The sequence below is a fragment of the Tripterygium wilfordii genome, chromosome 3 (assembly GCF_013401445.1).
Source record: "Tripterygium wilfordii isolate XIE 37 chromosome 3, ASM1340144v1, whole genome shotgun sequence".
NCBI lineage: Eukaryota > Viridiplantae > Streptophyta > Magnoliopsida > Celastrales > Celastraceae > Tripterygium > Tripterygium wilfordii.
Genome location: NC_052234.1, coordinates 792,783 through 804,679, shown reverse-complemented (window position 1 = coordinate 804,679; position 11,897 = coordinate 792,783). Strand labels below are relative to the sequence as shown.

Sequence of the window (11,897 nt, the reverse complement as noted above, 5' to 3'; positions counted from 1 at the left end):
AATGTTTCTAGTTGTTTGCCATTGTTTAGGCTTGACTTAGTGCTTTCTTCTCCTATATATATCACTAACATAGATGTAAATGTATATACAATTTTCTCAACACCATACACAATTCTCTTTCTCTGTTTTCTTTTCATGGTATCGGAGCTTAGGCTTTCACCCTTCCTGTAAAACAACATCAACTGCAAATCATTATTCCACCTTGCCTCCGCACTCATGGCAAAGACCGACAACAATGACCCAGAAAAATCTGAGATAACCAAGATGCAAAACCATTGGCACGATGATCCAAGTGATCCTCTCTATCTTCACCACTCGGACCAACCTGGTCTTATCCTGGTGACCCAATCGCTGAATCAAGAGAACTATCCTCTTTGGAGTCATGCCATGCTCATGGCCCTTATTGCCAAGAACAAAGACGGTTTCATCGATGGAACCGTGACCAAACCTGTCACAGGATCCACGGCAGAGGTAAAGCAATGGACTCGTTGTGATCTTCTTGTCAAAGGATGGATCCTCAACACAGTAACCCCTGCAATCGGACAAAGCGTCATGTACAATGATAGTGCTCTTGCCGTCTGGAATGAACTAAAGGAACTACTCTCTACCACCAACAGTGTGTACCTTTTTCACATTGAGCAGGAAATCCATGATTGCTTGCAAGGCAACATGACCATTGGTGAATACTACACCAAGCTCAAAAGTCTCTGGGACAAACGAGATGCACTTTGTCCTCTACCACCTTGTAGTGGGGATATTGCCAAGACTCTACATCAATACCAACAGACACAACGTACCATCAAGTTCCTTATGGGACTCAATGAGGTTTATGCAGCAGCACGTGGTCAAATTCTTCTCATGGATCCACTACCTCCTGCTAACAAAGTGTTCTCTCTTGTCAATCAAGACGAAAAACAACGAGTCATCTCCTCACAAGGTCTGGGTAAAGCACCAGAGGCAGCAGCTTTCACCGCTAGAGAAAGGTTCAATCATACAGGGAAAGCTCCTTTGTCCCACCTCTCCACTATCCGTTGCCATCGTTGCCACCTTACTGGTCACTCCACTGAAAACTGTCGGGCACACTTAAAATGTGACTACTGCGGACACAAAGGTCACACAATCGATATTTGCCGCAAGCTTAAGAGGGCCAACTCTCACGGTGATAAGAGTAATCATTTGAACACAAACTCTCATTCTCGTTCAAAGGCTTATCATGTAAGTTTTCAACCAGACAATACTGATAGCACACCACCTTCCTACAACCTCACGGCAGATCAATATCATGATCTCCTTGCTCTTATTGATCAAAACAAAGTAGGAAACATGGCTAGTCAAGTGAATGCGGCAACTACAATGAGCAACGTTTCAGGTAACACAGTTTGTGCAAACTCTCTTATTCCACATAAGGAATGGATTTTTGATACAGGTGCTACAGATCACATGGTCTGCTCATCCACTCTTATGACCACCAAGACACCAATTCGTAATCGTCATGTATACCTGCCCAATCATGCCATTGCTCCCATAACACATATAGGCACCATACGGTTTTCTGATAATCTTGTGCTCTATAATGTTTTATGTGTTCCATCATTCCGATTAAACTTAATTTCAGTAGCCAAATTAGCCAAAACATCCCTATGTTCTGCAATTTTTACTGATGTGTCTTGCATTGTTCAGGACCAACGATCGGGGGAGATGATTGGGATGGGAACTGAGCGCAATGGGCTTTATTACTTGGACGTTGCGAGGATATCTGGGTGTTATTCTGCCTCAACAATTACACCTTCCAACTCATCCCATTTATGGCACCAACGTTTAGGTCATTTATCTAACAAAAGCCTACGGGCCATATCTTTGTCTACCAAAAATATCCATTTTTGTTCAGTTGATGATTGTGCCATTTGTCCTCTTGCCAAACAAACTCGTAACTCTTTTCCATTGAGTTCTATTACTACGAAAGTTCCATTTGAATTAATTCATGTTGACATTTGGGGAGGATACCATATCCAATCACTCAATGGGGCAAAATACTTTCTTACAATTGTTGATGATTTTTCTCGTTGTACTTGGATTTATCTATTACATAGCAAATCCGATGCACGTGGATCTCTTCTTTCCTTCATAAACTATGTTGAAACACAGTTTTCTACTCGCGTCAAAGTCATTAGGAGTGACAATGGTCCTGAATTCTCCATGCATAATTTCTACTCTGAAAAAGGGATTATGCATCAAACCACTTGTGTTTCCACCCCACAACAGAATGGAGTAGCCGAACGCAAGCACCGTCACCTTCTAAATGTTGCCCGCTCCTTACTTTTTCAAGCCAACCTTCCTAAATTTTTTTGGGGAGATTCCATCCTTACCGCTGCTTATCTCATCAATCGTACTCCCACTCCTGTTCTTAAAGGTAAAACTCCATACGAAATTCTCTTTCACAAAACACCTTCTTATGCACATTTACGTGTGTTTGGTTGTTTGTGTTTTGCCTCCACCCACCATACTCGTCCTACTAAATTTGATGCCCGTTCTATCCGTTGCCTATTCCTTGGATACCCATATGGTACCAAGGGATACCGCGTTTACAATCTCGAAACTGGTCAAATATTCATCTCTCGGGACGTTGTTTTTCATGAACAATTATTTCCCTACACTACTTCCGCTGCCACTCTTTCCCCTCCCCCCAATTCCACGTTGTTTCCCACTCCAATGGTCTCTATTGACCCATTACCGACACCTGCACCGAGTGCCATGCCCATTCCTTCAGACACACCTAACATTCCACCAAACACATCATTCCATAGTGACACCACTACCACACTTGACCCCATTATGTCTCCGCCACACCCTACTCCCACCTCCACACCCGCACCTCGGCTACGCCGCACAACCCATGCTCCCAGTTATCTTCAACACTACCATGTGGAGGTTTCATTGCCCACTCGGGATCCACCGTCATCGCCTCCATCATTGGCTGGACATACAGGTACTTCTCACCCTTTATCTCATGTTATATCCTATGATAACTTGTCTCCTTCCCACAGGGCCTTTGCCACATCCATCTCAGCCATCAAAACACCCACCACCTTTTCCCAAGCTGTCAAGGACCCCCAATGGCGCCATGCTATGGACCAAGAGCTTCAGGCTCTCCAAGAAAATGGTACGTGGTCCCTCCAACCACTGCCACCGCACAAGAAACCTGTTGGCTGCAAATGGGTTTACAAAATCAAATTCAATCCTGATGGCACGGTTGAACGTTACAAGGCACGGTTGGTTGCCAAAGGTTACAGTCAGATTGAAGGTTTTGATTACAGGGAGACTTTTGCCCCAGTTGCCAAGCTTGTTACCGTCCGTCTCCTGCTTGCCGTGGCTGCCACCCAACATTGGCATCTTCGTCAGCTTGACGTCAATAACGCGTTTCTCCATGGCGATCTTGAGGAAGAAGTATATATGTCCCTACCTCAGGGTTTCGGACGAAAGGGGGAGACTCGTGTATGCAAGTTGCACAAATCTCTGTACGGGCTCAAACAAGCCTCTCGCCAATGGTTCATAAAATTGTCTACAGCACTCAAACTTGCTGGTTTTCATCAATCTAAGTCGGACTATTCACTCTTCATCCGAACCCGAGGTAGCATCTTCACTGCACTTCTTGTTTATGTTGATGATGTCATCCTCACAGGGAATAGTCTGCAAGACATTGAGGAAGTTACAAATGGTCTCATGAGACAATTTAAGTTGAAGGATCTCGGTGAGTTGAAATATTTCTTGGGTATAGAGATTGCACGTTCTAGCAAGGGGATTGCTATTTCACAACGTAAATATGCCCTTGAAATACTGGAGGATGCAGGCTACCTTGCTGCTAGGTCAGTCAACACTCCTATGGAACAAAATTTATCCCTCAACAAGACTGATGGAGAGTGCATCAGTGATCCTTTTTCTTATCGAAGACTTGTTGGAAGGTTGATATACTTGACACTTACTCGCCCAGACTTAGTGTATGCTGTCCATATTCTTAGCCAATACATGGATAAGCCCCGTACTCCACATCTGGAAGCAGCTTACCGAGTATTGCGGTTCATCAAGCAAGCCCCCGGACAAGGTATTTTATTCTCTGCCACTAATCCGATACAGCTGAATGCTTTTTGCGATGCGGATTGGGCTAGATGTCGAGACACACGTCGTTCCACCACAGGATATTGCATGTTCCTCGGACAATCACTGATCTCTTGGAAAACTAAGAAACAAAACACAGTGTCCCGCTCAAGCGCGGAAGCAGAGTATCGTTCCATGGCTTCGGCATGTTGTGAAATAACTTGGTTAAAGTACATTCTATGTGATCTTGGAATCAAGCATCCACAACCAGCTAGGTTGTATTGTGACAATCAAGCAGCATTACATATAGCGTCAAATCCAGTATTTCACGAACGAACGAAACACATAGAGATTGACTGTCATCTTGTAAGAGAAAAAATTCAGGCCGGTTTACTCAAGACATTTCACATCTCAACCTCGAAGCAACCGGCAGACATTTTCACGAAGGCTGTAGGTGTCCCACAATTTTCCATCTTACTTAGCAAGTTGGGCATAGTCAACATCTATTCCAACTTGAGGGGGAGTATTAAAGAGGAAATTAAGGAGGATGTTAAGGAGGATATTAAGGAGGATATCAAGGAACATGTTAAGGAGGATATCAAGGAGGATATCAAGGAGAATATATTATTGATTCCATTACCTTAAATGCATGCATAAATTAGGCAATGTTTCTAGTTGTTTGCCATTGTTTAGGCTTGACTTAGTGCTTTCTTCTCCTATATATATCACTAACATAGATGTAAATGTATATACAATTTTCTCAACACCATACACAATTCTCTTTCTCTGTTTTCTTTTCAGCATAGTAGTCATACAAGTCCCAAGAAGAGCCGCAATGCAACCGCGTCTTCCAGTACTAAATGAGATAACGGCGTTGCTATTTTCACTCCCTATTTTTACTTATTTCACCCCTCATGAAATGACATGAAATGACTTTTGTCCCCCTACTCTATTAAATATAATGGCTTTTGCCTCTGTGGCTTTAGAAATTGGATCTGCCCCATACCTTTCAAAGCAGCCCAATGCATCAGGTACTGTCTAACTCAAAGATGGAGAGAATTTTGCTATTTACTCTCTAGCTTGAAGCCTCTAGGAAAACTTCACTAGTTTCATTTCTGTAAAGTCAACCATCTCTCCTATGGATCATCTGAAATTATGGGGTGAAGTACTAAGATTGTCAAGTGGTTCTAGTGATAAGGTAAATATATCAATTTTATTTTTTTAATAATTATTTTGATTAATAGCATATATTAATCTGAATTTATATTGTTGGCAGGATGATATTGATATAAATGAAATAAAACAAGAAAAAGAACCTGATCTTGTAAACGAAGGTCAAGAAGACATTGAAGTGGATGTTACAAATGAATTTTTCACCGATATGGTACGCTAAAAACTTGTAAAATATATTGTTTGTAAATGATACTGTTTACGAAAGATATTGTTTACGCTTGATATTGTTTATGAAAGATACTGTTTATGAAAGATACTGTTTATGAATGATATTATTTATGCATGATATTGTTTATGAAATATACTGTTTATGCATGATAATGTTTATGAAAGATATTGTTTATGATAGATATTGTTTATGCATGATACTGTTTATGAAAGATATTGTTTATGCATGATAATGTTTATGAAAGACAATGTTTATGAAAGATACTGTTTATGAAAGATACTGTTTATGCATGATAGTGTTTATGAAAGATACTGTTTACGCATGATATTGTTTATGAAAGATACTGTTTATGCATGATACTGTTTATGAAAGATACTGTTTATGCATGATAATGTTTATGAAAGATAATGTTTATGAAGATACTGTTTATGAAAGATAATGTTTATGAATGACTAGAAGCATTTATTAAGTGTAGACATTCTATATTCCCTCCCGAAATCACAGTGTTGTAATTTACATCAATTGTTTGAGTATCGAAATGTTATTTGGTGATTATGATCGGGCATGTTCCATTTATAATTCATTAAACTTTTGGGAGTCAAATAGACCAGAAGTAAAAAATGAAAAAAAATAAAAAATACAAATAAAAGATAAAAATAATAAATCTTAAAATGAAAATGAAAATAATTTTTTGTGTCATTATGTTATTTTCAGCTAATCATGGTAAATTTAGTGTGAATCTTATTTAAACCAACCTAATAATGACGTTGTTTGACCAAAGTTTATAGCAAAAAAGAAAAAAGAAAAAAAGTGTCTCGTTTGTCGCACATGTGGTACGATTGTCATTTCATGCAAAACTAAAGTCAAAATTATTAGAGAATACGATTGTCATTTCAAAGTACCTTTTTTTCTTAGAGATGAAACATCTAATCAATAGGGGGTTTAACTAGTAAAAGTAGAGGTGTGAATAGCAACACCCATGAGATAAACCTCAAAGCATGCTCTGTCAGCATCACATCTTTTCCATTCAAGTGTCGTTCTGGGTCGTACTTTAGAGGGTCCTTCCAGATCCTCGGGTTCCGACCCAACCCATATCAACTAAGTATTGCATGGCTTCCTTTTGGGATGAAGTAACCCGCGACAACGGTATCTTGCATTGTCACGTGTGGCAGGTTGAATGGTACGATTGGGTGGAGTCTGAATGACTCTCTTGCACACGCCTTGACGTAGTTAAAGTTTGCTATGTCGGATTCTTGCGCAAGCATATCTTTTCCCACCACCATATCTATTTCTTCGGTTGCCCTTTTGAGTAATTCAGGTTGATTAATCAGCTCCGCCATCACCCATTCAATAGCATTTGATGGATTATCAACCGCTGCCATCATGATCTCCTGCATTGATAATTAAGGACAAGAAAATTACTCTTTACATCATAATAAAAATATATAATAATTATAATAATACAAATTCATGCATGCGTGAAAATAACTTACAGCTACTTGATTCTTGATCTCATCTAGAGTGAGCAAGGGTTTGCCATCATTATCTTTGAGAGTGATAAGAACATCAAGAAGGTCATCCATCTCCTTCCGTTGACCACTCCTCCATTCTCCATATCTCTTATCGATAATAGGATTTTGATAATCCCTAATTGTCTTATTAGCATCCTTCGCTATCTTCTCTCGTCCATCAAGATTCCATCCTCGTAGAAAAGGTAAGTAATCAGACACACAAAATGAGTAGACATATTTGAGTGCCGTAAAAATTGCCTCAACATGCTTAATCTCGTCAGGACCAGGCCCTCCATCCTCCACTGGCTCCCCAAAATATCTCCTATTAAACATCAGCTTCCTTATCACATTGCCACAGTAATGTTGTGCTGCAATTCTTACGTTAACATCTTTGATGTTCTTGTATTGGTTATGGATATAGAACACAAGATTGTCACTCTCTTCAGCTCTTTTATCATGAAGCCACTTGTGCCTTGCAGGACAAATAATCTCGGACACCAAGATTTTCTTCATATTCTTCCATTGCTCATTGTAAGGAACAACGACTGTCGTCATGTATCCACCACTTATTGCATCTGCCGACACTGAAAGTGGCCGATCGGCGAAGTGTGCATCATGTTTCTTAAGCATTTCCCGGGTGATTTCTGGACAAAGAACAGAGATGATGTTGGTGTTTGCAAGACGAATGCAAGCGATGTCAGTGTTCATTTCCTTCATCATTTGGTGTATCCATCGGAATGTGGGCTTGAAACGGAGGGTTTCGGGGATGTTGCCTAGAATAGGCCATGGGGTTGGTCCTGGAGGAAGTGGAAGGCCCTTGCTAACCTTCATGAGTGTTGACGGCCTTCGTTTCAGTTTCAAAATGCCAATAATGGAGACAAGGAATGCGATTATTAGGGTTTTGATGTTGCTGTTGATAGTGGTGTTTCTGGTGGTGGAGGAAAGGAAGCTAAGAGAAGCTGCGGTTGTGATGTTAGTAGACATCTTTTTTTGGCCTTAAACGAAGTAAGTCTAGGGATAACAAGAGAAGGAATAGTAAGTTGCTCAACAAGCTTGTATGTCCAGGTATATATAGGGTTTGGTCAGGATGCTTAAAAGTATTTCTTTTCATGGCCACACTTAATGATAGTAACATGTGTTGAAATCATGACTTATTTTCTTCGAAGATGATGTGTGATTTACTTTCCTATTAATCTTGTTATGGAATTAAACTGCAATTTACAGTGACTACTGCAACTGCTGTTGGGCTTGAACTAGTAGATGATCTAAACTTAGAAATGGTCATCAATGAGGGGCATTCACTTCTGTTCCGAAATCACTACAATAATGAGATTTTCACCCATCTGGTGCAATAATTACTTGAATTTCAGTATGTTAATAGTAAACAAGAATATCTAGTTGGGCATTCCTCTTCTTCGGTTTCTTCCTTGTCTGTTCAAGAGAAGATAATGAGTGGACAAATTTTTAACAAGACAAAATGTATACGTTACTCCAAAAATAGTGAAAGAAAGTTTAATATGTTTTCCTTATCAGACTACCAAGAAAAATGACCATTTGTACATAGTACTCAACGTTCATAAAACCAACCTACCACTATTGACTAAATATTTAGTGCCCAATAGTCTATTGAGTGGCGGAGATATGATTCAATATTCATCCCAAGTGGGGGTGTATTTACGCTAATGTGAAAAGTAATTGTGGGTGCAAGTAGAATTGTTTATATTTGGAGGGATTAAGGCCAAAATAACTAATTTTATGGGGGCAAAAATATTAATTTTATAGTTTTTTTTTTTGAAAAAATAAAGCCTCCATATAACTCTGCCCCTTGGTTACTATATATGCAAAGTGTGGAGAAGTGACTCGAGTTGAAAAAGATTGAAACTGTTGGAATTCGAATATTCGATCATAATAAACATGACACCGTTTGGAAATGGTTTTTTCTTTCCACGCATTCAACAAATACAAGTCATAAGGTAGATATTACCGGTTTGTTGAAATATTTCATTTATAGACTTAAGTAAAACAAATTCGGAAGCACTACACATCCATAAATTTATATAAACATGTTGCATGTCTATGTAGTTTATTTAATAAAGTTTTTTTTTAATCTATGTGGCATGCCTTTTTTGCTTGTCACATAGATTATGTAAGTTTATGGATGAGAGAATTATGGACATATATCATTTTGGAAACAAATTTTACCTTATGTAAAATTAAAAAAAAAAACAATTTGAATGGGCTAGAGTGTATATTTCCCAATATTGAACAACTGTCTTCTAATTAATTTATTGACAAAATATAGAGCAAGTAAAGTAGTAGTGGTTTGCTTTGTTTAAATATTTCCTTTCAAGAGTTAGATACACATATATAAAAGAAGAGTATTTATACACTTAAATCAAACAAATTTTAAATATTCCTATTAATTAGTAGTTTGATAAGTTTATTATTATTACATCACGTTGGTTGGTTGAACATAACTATTCCAAACTGAAATTAAAATTGATACTTTTTTATAGTGTTTGTATAGTGTTTGGTTAGGTTTGTGAGAAATACTTTTTTAATTGTGAATAAAAAAATTAAAATGACTAAATTGTATTCTTTTTTTTGTGGCCAGCATGGTAGACACATATATGTGCACTATTGGTCGTACATATATAACGTGGTGCACATGCATGCATGAGTGGAGAAATTTAAACACGTAAGCTTTCTAGAAGATTTAAAATATCTGAGGATGTTGTACATTTTGTTTTCACCGCCTAATGGAATGAAAGTTTCCCACTAATGTCAACAAGACAACACTACTCTACAAGTCTAGATTGATCTCACGACAAATGAATCCTAGTTGGTTGTTGCCAACGACAATTAGGGCCGGCCAGCGCTAGACTAATTATATAGTTGTGAAACACGACCTTTGACGTACCAAACTGGTCTTTGCCAAGGACGACTAGGGCCATTGCCAGAATAATGATGTGTTTTTAACGTGTGAAAAACAACGTTAACGTACCAATCTGGTGTGTTTTTTCTTTGCTGTCGATAAATCTGAGACAATTTAATTTATTGATATTGAAACAGAGAGAGTACAGGACTTTTTTTTGACAGGGATACAAAGCCTACCCGAGCTAAACAAGACCACAAAACCAGAACAACAACCCTCCCAAACACAAAACGTCAAAGATAGAAGACCAACACACCAATTTTTTATTTTTTTTTTGCATATTTAAATTGTAAATATTTATGTATATGTTTTCACTAATCGTGGCAGGATTTTGAAACTATCTCTCGGATGGTAATTATCCAACTCAGACAGGCATTGTGGGGTGTTTAACACCTTCCCTATGCGTAATCAAATCCCCGGACTCCCATTAATCTCCAGTGATGCATGAGAACCGCGCCTTAACAGTCAAACGTGCAATTGCGTCTATAAATATCAATTGGTGACAACTTCAAAGTTACTCGAGTGGGTTGTAATGACACATCGAGTGCGCTCCTACATCGTAATCACGTTATGATACCCACAAAGGAGGTTAACTCCACAAACTCTCTCAGTTGATCAACTAGCTAGAGGTATATATATACCTCTAGTTGATCCCAAGCTGAATTGCTATATATCAGAAGTAAACATTGCTCTAAAAAGCCTAATGGGAGGGAAGGTGTTGGGGCGGAATACATTGGTATTTTGGATGTTCACTTCCCCATCTCCACGAGCTCATGGGTTCTAGTGGGAGAGGCGGAAACATTTTCTTAAATAAAAACACAACACCTGAATGTTGGGCTCCAGCACATACGTTGACAATCCCTATACCTCCCAACAAAAGGGAAAGTTGATGGAAGAAGATAAAAGGTTAGGTTATTGCCTTATTGGTGGTGGATTACTTGAGTGGGTATAGTTTCGAGACCTAGCAAAGAGCTCTTTAGGGAGTGAGGATCGGCTTTCAAATATTTTTCTCTCAAATTACAAAACTCAATGTTGCCATACCCTTTTGCAGAATTACAGGAAACTATATGAGAACTGAATCTTCTGTAGTTGGGTGTCTTTAGACTTGAGAGTGAGAGGTGGATGCCATTGTTTTTATAGAACTCGGAGATGCTGAGATAGATGCATATGATTTTCTATGCATCATGTGGGCGCACGAGACCCACGATTTCACTTAGATCATGTGTGTTCATATCAATATTTGAGATAATTTGGACAAAAATACTGGGATCCATTTAATTTTCGCAGGAAAACATTATCATAACATCAATTGAAGATGCAACGCGACCCTTCACAATCACATGAAAAATTCCCGAATAATGTTATCATAATGTTGGAGCACCAAAGACGGACGTGTTTTGAGTTGAATTAGAAAAAGTCAATATATAATATGATTGTAGGTCCATAAACATTATTCCCTTTTGATCAATTATCTCATAATCTCTCAGTAATTCATTGACAACAACCATTAAAGACATATCCTTCAAGGTGATAACATCAATACTACTAATTTTATTTTCCAATAATGACTTTTAAAAGGGCCTTGCGTGCTCTTACAGACACACTGATGCAGCATGGCGTGGTGGAAAGAATACATACTTGGACCTGTTGATTCGACTCACGAATACCAAGAACAAGTCTACTTAAATCTGTTGATTCGACACACGAATACCAGATTTAAGGCTTCAAAACTTTGTTTATTCTAGCGAATACCAAAGAATTGGAAAAGACTAGCCGTCTCTTAATTTTATTCAATCAAAACTCAAAAACTGAGATTCCTCAATGAGGGTTACAACCTAAAATAGTAAACCAAACGAAATCCTAGACACTTTTAATAGGAAACAAATACTTAAAAAGATACTATACTCCTAGAAAAATAATACTAATTGATTTACAAACAATTGATTTCCTAAAATAC

At 38.4% G+C, this 11,897-nt stretch overlaps 1 pseudogene; it reads right to left on the bottom strand.

Moving 5' to 3' along the window:
• Positions 1 to 4,363: 4,363 nt before the first annotated feature.
• LOC119992819 lies at positions 4,364 to 9,959 on the bottom strand (annotated as a pseudogene).
• Positions 9,960 to 11,897: the final 1,938 nt, after the last annotated feature.